Source organism: Sminthopsis crassicaudata, chromosome 3 (genome assembly GCF_048593235.1).
Source record: "Sminthopsis crassicaudata isolate SCR6 chromosome 3, ASM4859323v1, whole genome shotgun sequence".
Lineage (NCBI taxonomy): Eukaryota > Metazoa > Chordata > Mammalia > Dasyuromorphia > Dasyuridae > Sminthopsis > Sminthopsis crassicaudata.
Window position 1 is genome coordinate 457,315,207 of NC_133619.1, and position 18,044 is coordinate 457,333,250.

The 18,044-nt window shown below is 35.5% G+C and overlaps 1 protein-coding gene across 6 annotated transcripts in view; it reads right to left on the reverse strand.

Moving 5' to 3' along the window:
• TANC1 (tetratricopeptide repeat, ankyrin repeat and coiled-coil containing 1) overlaps positions 1–18,044 on the reverse strand; it is a 254,161-nt gene that overhangs the window by 150,471 nt on the left and 85,646 nt on the right. The window contains exon 2 of one of the 6 annotated variants that reach the window (XM_074303383.1): positions 9,744–9,830. The exons of the other annotated variants lie outside the window; for them this stretch is intronic. The gene's annotated coding sequence lies outside the window, so the exon portion shown is untranslated. The remainder of the gene's footprint in view (positions 1–9,743; positions 9,831–18,044) is intronic. 6 annotated transcript variants of the gene reach the window in all.

Here is an 18,044-nt window from a genome sequence, read left to right on the forward strand (position 1 = left end):
GCTGTTCTGTGGCACTTTGGAGCTGATGCAGTCTGCAATAAAATGAAGGTTTTAGCAGTAGGGATTTTTGGTGGAGTCTATTTTTGTTGAATGCCGCCCCCCCCCCCCAACATACACATTATAGTATCAAAAGCCTCAAACCTGTTTCATGTAAAGAGATTTTGTTTTCTTTTGTTTTACTTTTTGCAGAGAACACAAACACTTCTGCCTTTCAGTCTCTGTGTTCTTGGGAGTGAAGGGGAAAAAAAAAAAGATGATGGGAAGAGTCTTTGTTTCTGAACATGAGGCCATGAAGTAGCCTGGTGATTCAGCAGGCTTAGAAACCAGAGACAGTCGTTCCTCAGCCTGCTACTTTAAAAGCAAGAGGGCAAAGGGGTAAGGTCAAAATCAGTCCAAACACACTACAATGACGCCAGTAACTGAAACTGGAAAACACTCAGTAGCATCTATAGAAAATGGAACAAAATGCTTATTCTGGGCAACATGACACCCCCAAAACTCACTGGCTGATTTAATATTCACCAGTACATGCTTAGAGAGGCTTTAAAGAAGTTTTATTGTAACATTGGGTAGATGTGCTTTTCTTCTAAGCACGACCTACTTTACTCCCTACCTGAATTCAGTAATAAAAAAAAAAAAAATCTATTTCCTAGCCTACTGCAGCAATAGAAACTATCATGTCTGCCATGGCAGTCTTTGTGCCTGAAATAGAAAAAAACATTAATAATTAGTCAATGATTAAGGCATCTTACTGTTTTGTTCACAGGTACCTCCTATGGAAGAAAACCACATTCTAAATCTGTCTTGAAAACATAAATCTGGCTCAATAACATAAAGACGACCTGAGTGCTTATACGGGTCTCTGTACTATATATAAAAATAAACTCCAGATATCCCAGATTCCCTTCAAAAGATACACAATAAGAAGAAGGACAAAGCTAACCAGGAAGCCAATTTAAAAGTCTCCTTCACTAGCCAGATTATAAAAAGGGATTTATATTGCAGAAGGTTGTTTTAATAGACAAGTCATTATCGTAAGAGTCAGAGGGAATAATTTCTTCAGGAAGGATCTGCATAAATGCAAATAACTTTGGAGAAAAGGAAATGGAATGCATTGTTATTGTTTTGTTGTTTAGTCCATTAGTCATGTCTGATTCTTTGAGACCCCATTTGGGGTTTTCTTGGCAGAGACACTGGAGTGGTTTGCCATTCCTTCTCTAGCTCATTTTATAGATGAGGAAACTTGAGACCAACTGAGGCCTGACTCCAGGCCCAATGCTCCATCGTCTGTACTACCTAGCTGCCGATGAGACATCACAGAAGTCTTAGAAGTATACCATAGGCTCACCAATTGGAAAAATGGATAAACAAACTATGGCAGCATAATAGAAAGTTACTGTGCTGGAAAAACCAACAAATTCAGGGAAACATGGGGGAACCTGTGAAGTAGGAAAAGCAAGTAGAACCACAAAAATACAGCAATGGAAATAGGAAAAAAAAACCCTTCAAAATAAATCAGAAACACTGCACATTGTAAAATGATATGATGAGTTTGGTTCTAGAGAAGAGATATGCAACTAAATCAAACAGCTCTTCTTGCTGTTCCTCATACATGTTATTTTATCTCCTCCTGTCTCAGCACCAGTCATTCCTCAAGTTTGCAATATACTTGAGGACCCTGAGTCTTATCTCATCCCTTAAGACAAAGATCAAATAGCATTTTCTAATTAGCCTTTTTTGATTTCCCATCCTTCTTTTTTCCCTACCAAACTATTGTGTACTTACTTGCTTATTAATTTTTAATATATTTTACTTATATGCCTTTTATGAAATATATCTTATATTTTATAAATATAACATGATATTAGAATGTATATCATATATTTATTATATTACATTACAAAAATGTATTTTATAAAATATATTTTATATGTACCTTGTGTCTCCCCCAATGAAAAGGAAGCTCATTATGAGTAGAGATTATTTTATTTTGCAGTTTCTCCAAATATGAAAACTAATTAAAAATTTGAAATGTAAAAAAAATTGAAATGAAGGGTAATCTAGAAAAAAAAGATGCAAAAAGAACATATCTCTTTACAACTAAAAGTCATTGACTTCCACAGCATAATAGAGCAACTTAAAGTTCCAAGAACTTGGCAAATCAAAAAAACCAAAACACAATGCAAGAAATAATACAAGAAACAAAGCATCAAAAGAACCTACATATCACTATGCTTTACTCTCCCAGTCCATCTTAGCCCTATACAGGCTGTGTGGGCCAATCATTTAACAACTCAGTGCCCACAGGAAACTACAATTGGAAGTTGTCAAGAAGGCATTTGAAAAAAATCTTATATGAGAATTTTCTAAGTCACTAATCACAGGGAAACGATGAAATTAATCCCAATTAAACCACATTTGTCACACCGACTATGTTGAGCAGAGTCGATCAAGCAATAAGTATTCACTAATTCACTACCCATTGGGAACTGTGCACTCACTAAACAAGATGTTACAAAAATTAGTACAAATTTAAGCTTTAACTTTTGGAATACCCTGTACCAAGTGCTGGAATCCTTAAAATGTATAAGGAGGGCATTTAAAAATCTTTTGTCACGTGTGTTTTTAAACAGATTGATAATTTCTTTAATTACCTTTTTCTCTACCCAATATTATTTTTATTTCCTGAACACAGGCAATGCTGGTTCCAAAGGAGAGAGTTTATCCATCTGCTTCTGAATATTAAAAAAAAAAAAAAAAAAAAAAAAAAAAAAAAAAAACAGAAAAGAATACATTTTTAACTATAAAATGATAGTATCAGATGTGGAAAAGGGCTTAAGAGACTCACTAAATGCCTTCTTTCATCACACTCAAAAAGGTCACTGAATCCAAGTTGTCTTATACTTCTTCCTCCCACATCTCACCCCAAATACAAACACAACCCCTCAGGCACCACAACACCCTGAGGCCTAGAGGCAAAAGAAAGTCATTTTCTGAAAACTAAAACTGAGATGTACAGATGCCCTTAGAGATTCCTTGGGCAGTGAGTCAGGAAACTTTCCTGAGTGCAAATCCAGCCTCAGATACTAAGTGACCCTGGATAAGTCACTTAAAACTCTTTTTACCTCACTTTTCTCATTGGTAAAATGATCTGGAAAGGGAAATGGCAAACCAATCCAGTGTCTTTGCCAAGAAATTCCCAAATGGAATCTTGAAGAGCAGGACAAGACTGAATATATTGGATAATGTAACAGGTAGATTTTGGTCAAATTAATAGTTCAAGAGCTATTTCCTTTTAAACTGGACATTCACTAGCTGCCTAGAGACTTCAAAGGCCTCCTTTCAGTTCTAGATCACAGGATTATAATTTTAGAGATAAAAAGGAGCTTGGAGGATATGCAGCCCAATGCTCTCATTTTAACTATGAGGAAACTTAAAGTCCAGTGAAGTGACTTGTCTGGTATCATACAGACCACTAAGCATCCCTGGAAGGATTTAAACTCAGTTCTCCCATTCTAAAGCTAATGTTCTTTCCACTAATCCACATAACTTTCCTGTGATCCAATAATATGTGGTTGAACTGGGTAAGCTCTAAGGTGACTTTTTAGCTCTAAGATTCTATCAACTTTTTTTTTTCCCCCAATAAAGACTACCTTCCTCTGAATTACCCCTTTCCCCCACCAAAAAACAAAAACAAAAACAAAAAACAAAACAAAACAAAAAACAAAAAAAAAAAAAACAAACCTGAAAGATAGCCCTTATTTGTTTGTTTTTAAGAAAAGAAAGGTTTAGAAGATATATATATATATATATATATATATATATATATACATATATATATATATATATATATATATATATATATATATGCCTCAGATTGCCTAGAGAAGTCCATGAACAATTTGTCAAACAGTTTTTAAGAGAAATTTCTTCCCCAAATCTATTTTAATTTAATTTTTGGTGCTCTAATAATTAATTAGTTCTGCCACACCCCTAGAACACTGAACTTGAAAGCTATCCAGCTGCAATCATCATTAATCTTCTTTCCCTCCCTTCAAGCTCTGCCTTAACATAAGTGAATCTGGGGGTGAGGGGATTTTTAAGTCATAAAACATTCTCTTCTCATTTTATCTTTTTCCTTTAATTTATAAATAATTACAGTGCTTTGGACCACACAGTTACATCACCTTTATGCTATGCTGAATGTGAATCTATACTGCAGTTTAGCCATAATCTTAAGAAAAATTTCTCTGATAGTCTACTTACCCTAAGCAAAGTGAATTGCTTCTCCTCATAAAATTCTGCATATCATTCTAAACTTTAAATTCCTATACAAGGCTACTTAGGTGGTACAGTAGATAAAAAGGCCAGCCCTGGAATAAGTAGGACATGAATTCAAATTCAGCCTGGGTGATACCTGAACAAGGTACCTGTGTGAGCCTGAACAAGTTACTTAAGCCCACTTCCCTCCTTTCAAGAAATAAATAAATTCCTATATGTTTTTATACACTGAACATTTGCTGTCCAAGCCTCTATCTACCTAACACAACTCAGACAAGTTAATAATTATTACTCAGAAATTATTACAAACCCTACCAAGCTAATCACTAAGATCTAGGGCAGAGTATAAAGAAGGTAAAGATAGGCTGGTGAGGAAGTTGAGTCAGTTTCAATTAAACATGAAGATTTTAAAAATGGATTCTGAATTATGCAAAATAAAGAATTAAAGTCAGTATCTTTGGGCTGTGCCAATGTACAATTAAAGAATCTTTACAAATGTCTAGTTATGTGTGGTCTGAATATCCTAAAATATTTTAATAGTTTCCAAGATCTCCAAAGAGAACTCTCCCTTCAGCTTTCCCTTCACTGATGCAGGTCATGACACATCCAGGCCTTCACTCTTCCTAGAATTCTCACCTACTTTCTCTCTTGATCACTACTGCTATGTTAAGGCTCTTATTCCTCCTTTTTGCAGTATGATTGATCTATTTCCTTAATCAGCTATTTCTGGGATAGTGTATGACTTACACAAGAGGCATTAAACATCATGTATATACCATGTGACTAAAATGTAGTTCCCATCTGATCTAATGTATTGATGTATTCATTAAAAAAAAAAAAAAAGGAAAAATATAAATCATTTTTAAAGTCTATGGGATCATTATATATAGGTTAGTGGCTCCTGTTTTGATCTGAGTTTGACACTACCATCTTAACCCGTTTCACATGCTCAGATCATAGTTGAAAATAAGCTACAATCTACTATCATTTCTCTCTCCATTGGTCTTTTTGACACTGAAATAATGATTTGTAGCAACTACCTACAACATGTTCATTGTATTTAAGAGAGTCTGAAAATTACCCGCAAATTGTAAATAAATGTTATTATAGTCATTCCCTCTTTTTATCACTACTCCCTCTAAATGCCATTTAGATTTAAGTAGAAAGAACAGTTTTGCTCTGATGTGTAAAATGGGAACTAGATGGCCTCCCAGATCCTTTCCAGTTCAAGAGCTATGATCCTATGAAAGAAAAAGAAAAGCAGAACTTAGCCTGGAGAATATTCACTTACCACAGTCAGCATCCAACAGCCTACCCGGCACTCTCCCAAGACTTTTAGGTTTTCTGACATCACAACTTTCCTACCAGCCCCTCCATCTCTTCCTTGTAAGTCTCTCCTAATGAACCAATCATTCTATCATCCTCTCCTCTCTATTCTATCATAGCCTCCCTGTGTTGCTCAAATGCCCTTCTCTATCTAACAACACTGCATCATTTCATACAGTCTTTCATCCAAATCCAGCAAGCTTATGGAGAGTAATTATTCTTTCTTTCATAATTCAAAAGTTTCTGAAATCTAAGTTCTTGAAAATACTTTTCTGGGTTGATTAGAAATAGACTAATCAAATTCTTGACTGCTTTCCTCCACCCAAATTAGAAAGCAAACTGCTATTTTACTATTCTCTTCTCCAAAAAATAGTGTCCAATCACATTATAGACCAAATTAGCAAAAGAGACAGGGTAGACTTAATGTAGCTCAACACATACTATTTTCATCATCTATTAGGTGCCCTGGTAAACAGAATATTAAATATAAGAGCCAGAAAACCTGAGTTCAAATCCTGCTTCAATTACTACTTCTGGCAAGTCACAATCCTCAAAGGATATGATAATAATAGTACCTACTATACACAGAGTTTGTTGTGAAGAACAATGTAACAATGCATTAAAGCATTTTGCAAACCTCATTAAAGAATTATATAAATGCTAGCAATTTATATATTTAGTCATCCTTCATGAGACTGATGATACCATTTTGATAGCACCACGGTGCTGAGCGCTTTACAGATATTATCTCCTTTGATCTTCCCAACAACCCTTTGAAGTATGTGCTGCTATTGTGTCCATTTTACAGATGAGGAAACTGTGGGAAGCAAGTTAAGTGACTTGCCCAAGATCACACAACTATCAAGTGTCTAATGTTGGATTTGAACTGGGGTCTTCCTTGCTCTGAAACCTGCTCCACATCCATCCCCATGACACCCAGCTACCCATCTCTAGCAGTCCATTCAGTGCTCCCAAAGCCCATTGCAAACTCCCCATATGCAAGAATAAGTATGGAATTCTCTTTGTACTTAGTTATAAAGCTTCCCACAATTAGGTAGTCCTAATGAAAGGTACTGATGAAAGGCAGATAATATTTTAATAAGCAGGGTTCTCTAAATGATAATCATCAAGAACACTCTGTCATATTGGACATGTTGACATTCTGGGGGTGGAGAAATAGGTGGGGAGAAGAGGGTTTGGGGAACAATGCTGTAAGCAGTACAACACCTCCTCACACTATTCAAATCCAAATCCTGGCTCTACCATCTTCAAAACTGTCTGCCAACCGGCAGCAGTGCCAGGCAGAGAGAAAGGCAAAGAGGGAACTGCTCCCATTTATTTTATTTTACTTTATAAGGAAAAGTGTAAGCTATAAACATTCTGGGGGAAAAAAGAGTGTCATGGATAATGTGTCTGGAGAGCATTTCAAACATCTTTCCTCCAAAACACACTATTAAAATGAAATGTGACCAATTTCAATCATACTGTAGACAGACACACAGACAGATCAAATTAGCTTTGTACGTGTATGGTTATTTAATCACCTTTTCAGTTCTATAATGGAAAAAAAAAAAGACAAAATACATGTACACATATGCTCTCTCTTCCTCTCCCTATCTCTGCCTCTCCTTCCCCCCTTCTCTCTCTTTTTCTGTGTCTCTCTCTCTCCACTCTCTGTCACTCTGTCTGTATGTCTCGCTGTCTGTCTGTCATTCTCCTCCTGCCTCCCTCTCTCTCCCTCTTGCCATTCCCTTCAGGGCCTCCTGTCATTTTATTGGCTATGTTCTGCTACCACCACCATCAGAATCACTGCTCTGCCTCCAAAATCTGCAGCCTCAACGACATGTCTGGTAAAATGCCTTAGCAACTATGTCAATATTTTCCCACTGCAGTTAACCATATTAGCATACTGCTTTAGTCTTGGCTGGTCAAAGACAAAACAGGAATGTAAGCTTCTAGAGCTTTGTGCACGCTACATTCGAGCAACACCACCGATGCTCTGCAAGCATCAGTCTAGAGAAAATACTTCTCTTCCCTCCCCTCATCACCAACAGATAAATCAATATCAAGTCAAAAATTAAAATGTATTCAATCCAATAGCAATATAAAAAAGTAGGTATTCTCTATTATTATTCCTACAAATGAAACACAGAGAGAGAGTCAAATTTTAGTAAGAAAGAGGCATAAACACAAGAATCATAGGATAACTGGTGAATGCAATAAATGATTAGATACCCATACCACAGGACTGACAATAAAGCATGTTACCCATCTCCCAATGCAGAGGTCATCAATGTGTGATGTATATTGAGACATTTGGTTTCAGACACAGTTAATATGGAAATTTATTTTGCTTAACTCTGCAAGGTTGATACAAAGGATTTATTTATTTGTTTAGTTATTTTCATTTATTTAGCAAGGGTTTAATTTCAAAGGAAGTTGGAGGAGAGGGGAGAACAATAGGGTACTTTTCTTCCTTCCAAAATAATAAAAGAAAAGAAAGAAATGAGGGTCCTAAAGCATATTTAAAATGCACAAAAGAAAAAACAAGGAAAGCCCGTAAGATATAGACAACCAAGATAGCTTTGAAGGTTACATGTTGAATTTCTTAAGTGAAAGAAAGCTGCACATAGGAGACATCTGGTTTCACATGTAACTTTAACTTTATATGTGGAAATAGTCTCATCCTAACTTATGTTTAAGTTCAGAATTTTAAAAACAAAATATAAAACAATAAGAAAATTAAAATAAATCATTCTAACAATCATTCTCCTCCAGAATCCCAGATATGGCACTCTTTAATAGTCATACATTCACCCTTACTGTACTGTTTGCAGGTAAACCTGGTCAAAAATTTTCAAATGATTCACAAACTTCAAGGCACAAGCATGCTTCAAACCACAAACTACATACTTGAAATAGTCTTCCCTCTCAGTATATCAACCCTTTGCTTTCCCTTGGAATTTAAAACTATTTCTGAAACTTTATCTCTTCTTAAGAAGGCTGCAAAGATCTGGACTCTGTCAACTGATATCATACAATCTCTTTCCAAAAGGAACTTTTAGAATAAAACGAACACACCCAAATCCAAGCTGGTATAGGGCTGGACTCTAGTAGATGTAAGGAAGTTTATAGGAGATTAGAATGTCCCAACCTAAACAATACTGTAGACAAATAAAATGTTTACATTTTCTTCTAGGGAAAAATCCATCCTGGGCAGTTTCAGACTTTTTTTTTTTTTTTTACTATTTAAGTAAAAATTACTTGTCAGTTGAAAAACATTTTCCTAAGAGAACTTCTATGGGTTCTACCTCTGTTTTAATGGTGTCAAGAAACTCCCTATATGCAGACAGAGACTCTCCTTGACTCTCTGTGACCCTCCTTTCTCCCTCTCTCCTTCTTTTCTCCTTCTTTCCCCCCTTCTTCCTCCCTCCCTCCTCCCAAACAAACTCCTATTCTTCTAGGACCCACACAATATCTCATTTTAGGATAGGTAAGAGTAGAAAAAGAGGTAAGAACTTCTGGAATTTGAGTCAGGAAACCTGGGTCTAATCCCAGATTTAATATTTACAAGCTCCCTAATCATAGGGCAAGTTATTTCAAGTCTCTTAGTCTCCCTTCCTTCTGTAAAATGGGAATAATTAACAGTACTCATTAATGTTTACCTACCTCACAAAGTGGTCATGAGGATTTAGTTTTATTTTTAGTACTTATGGTCTACATATGTGAGATTATTCTGATTTATTTGAAAAATAAAACATGGTGAATTATAACTGTTCCAAGCAAAATGCATGATAGCAAACAAGGAATCCCTTCTTGGGATTAATTTTTGCTAATTAGTGTTGCTCTTTTGGTTGGATCAAAAGAGGCTATCCAGTCAAATACCCAATTTTTATAGAGAAAGAAGTGATTTGACCAAAATAATACAGTGTGTGTGTGTGTGTGTGTGTGTGTGTGTGTGTAAAATTTGAACAAAACTTTAACTCAAATCCTCTAATTCCAACTCCAGCACTCCTTCAAACACTTTAATCTCACACCTTCATTATTTACTGTTCTATAACCAGATTGGATACTCATATGTCTAACACTATGGAACATTTGAAAAGAACAAAGGTAGTACAGATAAAATAACTTACTGCTCTAAAAGCTTCATCCACTAGTAACCGAGGGAAAAATCAGAAGAGATCATCCCAGACATTCCCAGCCTTCTATCCAGTGACCTCCTGAAGGCAACAATAGGAGAAGGAAAAAAATTCTTGGAGCTACCTGAGTCATCAAAAAGGGTGGTTAAAGCACACCTTTAGTGAGATTCTAGTTCTCATTTTCTGATTTCTTCTATATTGCATTCCGTCAACAAGGTAATTGTATGTTTTAATTCATGGTTCTTTGATGGTGAAATGCTAACATTGGACAAGTCACTTTATTTCTCTTAATTTCTGAACCTGTAAAGTGAGGATATTAAATGAAATCATCTTGAGAGTTCCTTCCCAGCTCTTGACCTTATGAAAATCCACAGGGAAACTACAGATCTATGCAAATATTTGCAACATTACTATTTGCTTAAAAAGCATTTTCCTTGGTCAAAGATTGAATGTGCATTCCCCCCACCAAAAAAAGGGGGCATAAATGAAGACTTCTTCCCTACAATTATGAATCACAGTGAATCACAGAAATGATTTGCTTTAAAGGACAGAATAACCATAAAAACCATGTTAACAGGCTAAATAAAGAAAGGGAGGAAATACATCTCAGTCACATAGAAGGATGTTGCTATCAAAGGCTTAAATCAGATTAACATCATCAAAATTATCTAGAGAACTGAGACTGATTGCAACAAAAAAATAATTTGTAGCACTTTTGACACTTTAAAATGTCAGATTTGAACCTTAACAAGCCGAACAAAATCCTTAAATTAATCTTCATTTCAAAAATAAAGAATAAATGAATCACTATATGAACTTCAGGGTTAGAAATCAAACATGACATACATTTATCTATTTAAAATTCCAATCTATAAAACTCCTTGTGGGTATTCACTTAGCAATAAGGAATTAAAAAGGCTTTAAACAACACTCACACAAAGCAGTGAATACTATATTGGATTTGCAGTAATTATACAGAGGGCACCTTCTAACTCTAGGCTGATTATCCTAAGAATACAAACAGAGCTGTTTTCAAATAAAAAACACAAATGAAAATCTAAGGGCTATTCAAGTTGGGTCTAGGTCTAGAATGCAAGACCAGATCAAAAGTTACTCAAAGAAATCAAGGACATCCTACATTAAATCCTGAAAAGCAACAAATTCACATAAGAATCAACACAAGGCTGGCTAGTGATGCCTAATGGCATGAGGATGGTATTTGAAGTCGGAAACTAAAGTTCCTGGGGGCAGTTAGCCTCCTTCCAACAGTAAAACAAAAGAGATTTAAAGACCAAAATGGCTAAAGGCTTGTATAATGACTATGAAAAAAAAATCTATTCACAATTTTATTGAGGAGACCAGAATATAGGATCTGCAAATTTATAATTCTGAAAAAACATATAAAAAAAAAAAGATAATACGAATCAGGTCCAAATCAACAAAAATATTTATTTAGCAGCTATAATTGTGCTAGGATTAGAGGAAGTATCAAGATAGGTATGATAGGGTCTCAAACTTCATGATATTTATATTTCTTTATCCAGAGGCCATTGCAACATTACAGTTAACAATATCCAATACTATAGATCCAAGAGGAGGTGGCCCATGAATTGTTGTTGTTTTTAATAAAAGCTTTTTATTTTCAAAATAGATGCAAAGATAGTTTTCAATCTTCACCCTGCAAAACCTTGTGTTCCAAATTTTCTCCTCCCTTTCCCCTCACTTCCTTCCCCTAGACAGCAAATAATCCAATATAAATTAGACATGTTCAATTCTTCTAAACATATTAATATGCTGTATAAAAAAATCAGATCAAAAAGAGGAAAAATGAGCAAGAAAAAAATAGTTTTCTAGATGTGGATGGCTCTCTCCATCACAAGTCCATTGGAGCTGACCTGAATCACCCATGAGTTGGTTTTTAAACAATGGGTTAGCTATTCAGCAGTGAAGGAGGCCATGGAGACACAGAAAAAGAAGGGAACGTGTACAGTACATTCAATGTAGTTTCAGTTCAATCCACTATACCTGTATTAAGCATGTCTAACATCTTATAATAGAGCACTGTATTTAGACTTGTGTTTGCATGAGACTTCTTCCCTTAGCAGCTACTTGAAATTCCTCACCCCATTAAGGAATGACGTGTTGGTGGTGCCCAGGTAGTACCTACTGTTGCTAACCATCAGGATGCTACATGGCAAACCTGAAAATAGGTAGTACGGAAGATAAAGTTATTAAAGCAGACTGTATGGGAGGCTGTGAATGCTAGACAGGCAAGTTTGAACTTGATGGGACAATTGGGAGCCACTGATATATATATTTAATAACAGCAAAAAAAAGTAGCATAAGAAGTGATTGAAAAGTGAGCAAGCTGGAGCAGAAACAGAATCAAGAACTTCATCTATTACTCTAGGTGGGTGGTAACAAGACGCTGAACTTGAGTAAAAGATTCAGAGTTTGCGGCTAGTTCCTTTAGCAAGCCTCTTTTGCTACCAGTAAATTCCATGACCTGTAACAATTCCAGACAAGAACCCAAACCATCAAAGTGATCTCTCTCTGCATCAATGACACTATAAATCAATACTTCCCAGCCATCATCGCTCAGAGTGACTCACTGCTCTGGAACACTATTGCATTCCCATGACTGTCATCACATGCAAATTCCAGCAGTTGACTGATCCCCTCAAAAGTAGGTACTTCCTGGGCACCACCAACACGTCATTCCTTAATGGGGTGAGGAATTTCAAATAGCTAAGAGAAGAAGTCTTATGCAAACACAAGTCTAAATCCAGTGCTCTATTATAAGATGTTACCTGGAGTTCCTCAATCAGCTTTGACTTTAAAATCTGACCTAGTCAATCGATGGGGCCTGCAAGTATTAGGTACATCAGGCAAGGAACTGGTTATCTAAAGCTCAAGGCATTGCTGTATCAGCCCTGCTCTCATCCAACCTTCCGTTGGCTCAATGACACAAGCACAATCTTCACTATTCCATGAATTTTTGAAAAAATGAATTAAAGGCAGTTGAGAACTTACTCCAATTGCCAACTTTTCAGTATTTGTGACAATACTGTATTAGTGTGATTTGGGGACCTTTCTTAAACTTAATTCTCTCACTCTGGAAGAGAAAAAATTTAGAAAATGAATTAAGATAAAATTTATATTTCTATTTCATATATTATTATATGAAAACAGTCATTAAATATGGGACTCTACTAGGCATTAAAAGTAAGAAATGTGGACATTCAAGGATATTTTATGTTCTTAAAGGTACTAACAGGTTTGCTAATAGGAAAAACAATAAAAAACAAATAGATAAAACAAATTCATTTGGAAATATAAAAGCAAGTCAGGATTTCAATTACTTAAAATGCATTTTAAGTGTTTAAGCATTATAAGTAATGCTCATTTTTTCTAACTGATTTGGTCTTATCCCGGTCATCTCACATAACTATATTCTGCACAATCATCCGTACTTAAAATGAGTTAATCTTGCTGTGAAGAATTTCACAACATCAGGATTAGGATTAATTATAAACTATATTCAGGGAATAGAAGAGAGCTTCAAAGTGATGATTTTTACAGAGTTGTGGTTCTCTCTCTCTCTCTTAAATAAATACACAAACTAATACATAGATATGGGGATGGTAAAGGTCAAGATAGAATAGATAGAAGAGGGAACATTTATTACTAGCTCTCTGGGCTTTTACCTGATTAGACAATACAGCTAGTACAAAAGGAAGACATTTGGGACCTCCTCCCTCATACCCTCAATTTCCACTTTCTGGGGTATGCCCCTCTATGATTGGATACTAAAATTCTATAACTCTACACCATAATCAATGCAGGGAACCATCCATTGTGGTATGTAAGTCCAAATTTCCAAACTGGAACCATTGCATCACAAAAATAAATCAATCTTTAATTTAGCCTAAAACTAGCTTTCAAGAGAAGTCATGGTAACCAAAGTTTCAAGATACTCTGTAAAAGAGAGACCACTCAAGTTTTCAAAGAAATTCAAACAGGGGGCGATTCTTTTCCCTCCAGAAACAAGTCCATCAGGACTTGAGTTTACAAGGAGCTAGTAAAGTCATATAAAACAGGTGACAAAAGGACCTTTACTTAAACTTACCTCCCGCAAGCCTAGCCAACCAAAAGAAGTATTCAATTAAAACAAGGCCTATATCTTTATTAATAGTAAGATTCATTCCAATACATCAAATTCATTTTTTATAGAAATTAGTCCAGAGTACATAAGGATATACCTCATTGCATTAGATAAACTAACATTGGGGAAAAGGATTAATACTACTAAAATAGGTATATCCTAGGAAACATAAATTATGTTCATGGGTATGTATAACAGGCTAGGGGAGGGCACTGGACCTATTTTCACATAGGGTAGAGAATTACTAAGAGAAAAAAGGGGGGTGCCCAGAAAAAGGGGAACAGTATAAAGGGAAGAAATCTGGGCTAAGGTAAAATGGGTTTGGTTTCAATCCTTGGAAAAGCTTTGAGAGTAGCCTTATTAGCTCCAACTCCATCCTGTTAAACTCAAGGAACATCTTTTATAAACCTTCTGCCTGTCCCACAAGTGCTCTTAAAAAAAAAAAAAAAAAAAAAAAAAAAAGACTAATTCCCCATAACTTAGCAGAGTGCCCAACTCATAGAAAGCACTTAATGTTAGGTTATTGATTTTAAAATAAAATCTGCCTAAGAATTGGGGGGGGGAGCCAAAAATTGAGTTTGCCCTCAGAACCAGCCAAGCAACACTACTATGAGTTCAAAGCCTCCCTAATTATGCTAGATTTCTCAAAAAAAAAAAAAAAATTAGTTGCAGATAATATGAGAGGGGAAAGAAAAAAATATGTTTATTCCAGGATTAGAAACAAAAAGACTTAAACATAAATCCTGATTTGAGGCAATAAACTAGTATGAATAAGCTTCATTCCAAGTTTCAATCAGTCATTCATCACGTTAGAAATGAATTAGCTCTTTCCTCATTTTAAACATGACTAAAGGTTGAAGACAGGCAAGAAAGTGGAACCATAAGGGACAGAGAGTCTGAATTTGGGGGAGGGTTCAGTCTGTGGAGGGAAAAAGTATGTAAAAAGACGAAACTTGGAAAGACGGAAATACCACAGACTTTGTAATTTTCTTTCTATTAACCCTATTTACCTTTAATTGAGTTAGTATAGAGTTATTTTGTCTGGTAACTATAAATGTAGGAAGTTTTGCTCCAAATGATCTATGAAATCTATTTTATTTTCCCGCTTTCCAAAAAGGTGCAACTTAGTACAAAAGAACTTAGGAACTTGTTGATATTTATAGGTAATTTAGGAATTGCCATGAATCATCATAATTAAGTAAAAGGAGCTAAGACTTAGATCCCAAGTAGAGAAGAAATGGGCCATTCTGAATTTTCTGAGTTTACTATTTATTCTTAAGCATGGCATTAGTGGAGCAGCATTCTTCTCCCTTAAAATTAGGCTGAAGTTCCTTTAGTCCCTTGCCTGTTCCCCAGCCCTGATTTCTTTTTTTTTTTTTTTTAATTTAATTTTTATTTTATTTTATAATTATAAATTTTTTTTGACAGTACATATGCATGGGTAATTTTTTACAACATTATCCCTTGCACTTACTTCTATTCAGATTTTTTCCCTTCCTCCCCCAACCCCCTCCCCCAGATGGTAGGCAGTCTTATACATGTTAAATATATTACAGTATATTCTAGATACAATATATGTGTGTAGAACCGAATTTCTTGTTGCACAGGAAGAATTGGATTCAGAAGGTAAAAATAACAGTTTACACTCATTTCCCAGTGTTCCTTTTCTGGATGTAGCTGGTTCTGTCCATCATTAATCAATTGGAATTGGATTAGCTCTTCTCTATGTTGAAGATATCCACTTCCATCAGAATGCATCCTCATACAGTATCATTGTTGAAGTGTATAATGATCTTCTGGTTCTGCTCGTTTCACTCGGCATCAGTTGATGTAAGTCTCTCCAAGCCTCTCTGTATTCCTCCTGTTGGTCATTTCTTACAGAACAATAATATTCCATAACATTCATATACCATAGTTTACCCAACCATTCTCCAATTGATGGACATCCATTCATCTTCCAGTTTCTAGCCACTATGAAAAGCAGCCCTGATTTCTCAAAGCCACGATTCAACTAAATATGGCCCTTCTAAACATATCTCAAGATTCACCTACACCTTTCCCTTCAAAAAGGGATAAGAAGCACGTAACTGTAACAGGAAAAAGAACAGCTTTAGCCATACCAACTTCTACAGCAAGGATTGTTTACCCTGCAAAGTCACAAACTTTAAAAAAAAAATCTTGAGAATTATATTTTGGTATAATTGATTTCCTTTGTAATCTTATGTATTTTTTTATTTGTTTGTTTCTTTGCTTAAAGACATCATTCTGAGAAGGCCTTCACACAGACTGCCAAAGACCCAAAAAAGGTTAAAAATTCCCGACCCAGAGCTTCCTGGCATCTTATAGATATTGAGTAGCACAGTGTCTACAATGCATTATTCCAAGATGTGGAGAAAAACAAAGTTCTCAGCCACCAACTGACTAGAAAATTGGTGATATGGGTGAAAGGGGGAAGAGGAAGGTGTGTAGGGATAGCCAGCCCAAAGGAAAAGCAATTATTCCAGAAGGATATCAATTAACTTTTTTCATCAAGCTCTAAGAAGTAGCACTTTTTTTTTAAACTGAACAAATCCAAGGTCCTAAACTGACCCAAAGAGTAAACATTCATCAGTTTCCCCTGGAATCATGGGACTTATAAATCATCTCAGAAATCATCTAGGTCAATTTTACTTCCATTTTACAAATGGAAAAATTAAGGCATAAAGAACCTTAGAGAGCCACATAGGAACTAAGGGGTATCATTTAACTCCTGTGCCTCAGCTAATGCTGCTCGATAAAAGGAGCAGTTTTAAAGACTTTCTAACTCTAAATCAAGGCTTCAGTGACTTAGTTCCCTTTCTATTATGTCACTAATACTACATTTCCAATTTTATCTTTTGGGTCATCATGTCATCAAGAAGGCTGGAAAGTAGCAATTTATTTAAACTTATGTATGAAAACCTCACTAACCAATCCCAGGGTTAAACATAAGCAATTTGACTTATAAAGAGTATTAAGTGAACGGTTGGAGTAGAGGAGGGAGGGGGGAGAAAAGGGCTGAGGTGTACATATATTAAATTAACCTGGGAGCTCTATACTTATAATCCCTGAATGATGATGGACTTTAAATTTGGAGGAAAAAAAAAAAAAACTGGCAACCCCCATTCAAAACCATTAGCATGGAAGTTGAATTTGATATTCCAACCTATTCCAAACTGCAGTCCGAGTTTCAGTGGTACCTTTTTAAATGTCTAGCAACAAAAGATGCTTTGTTTTATCTGAAAAATATGGAGCTGCTTTTGATTATTCCATGTTGCTTTGCCCATTTTCTGTGGCTGTGGACTATTATTTAAGAATTTAGTGCAATGACTGTCTTGCTGAGCCATGGATATTTGGTAGGATGCTGTAAATTGACTCCAAAAATGTCTCCTAAGCAACAAAACAAGCAGAAATAATTTAATCTAAAGAATATTAAATTTCTCTTTTATCAGAATATTTTAAAAATGTTCTGCAAAACACAAGAAAATGGTAAATGGAGGAAGAAAAGGGGAGGAGGGGCCAAATTCAAGTTTTAGAATACAAGTTCTACCTGATTAATGATTTAATATCCCAATTTTTGGTTAACATTCCAATATATGCCATACATCCAACTCCTACTTAAATGCATGTCCACATTTGCCTCCATCTTGAAGATTCATTTTCATGCTAATGGTTTCCTTACTTTGAATACCCCCCTTTATTGAAGCTTTCTTCTCACCCTAAATGCTCTTCTCCTTATTCAGTTTCTTCACCTCTTGTTCAAGCTTACAGCTGACTTAAACATTCAGCAAGAATCCCATCCTAGTTATTCTATACACTTGTGCCTTATCTCATCACATTGATTTTTAGTTCCCTGGGATCGCAGGCTATTTTCCACTTATTTTTTTTTTTTTTCTTTCCTCTCACTGTCCTGGGAAGAAAATACTAAAACATCAAGAAAGAAAAAAATTTTGATATTCTTTTCTCATAGTAACCTATAAAATTATCTGGGGATAAAAAGTGAAAAAGAGAATGACAAGAGGCTCAAAAAATGAGCTTTTAGGAACCATTTACAAAAATAGATGGTGTCCTCCTTTCTCAAAGTCCCATCAATATTCATCAAGAGTTCAGAG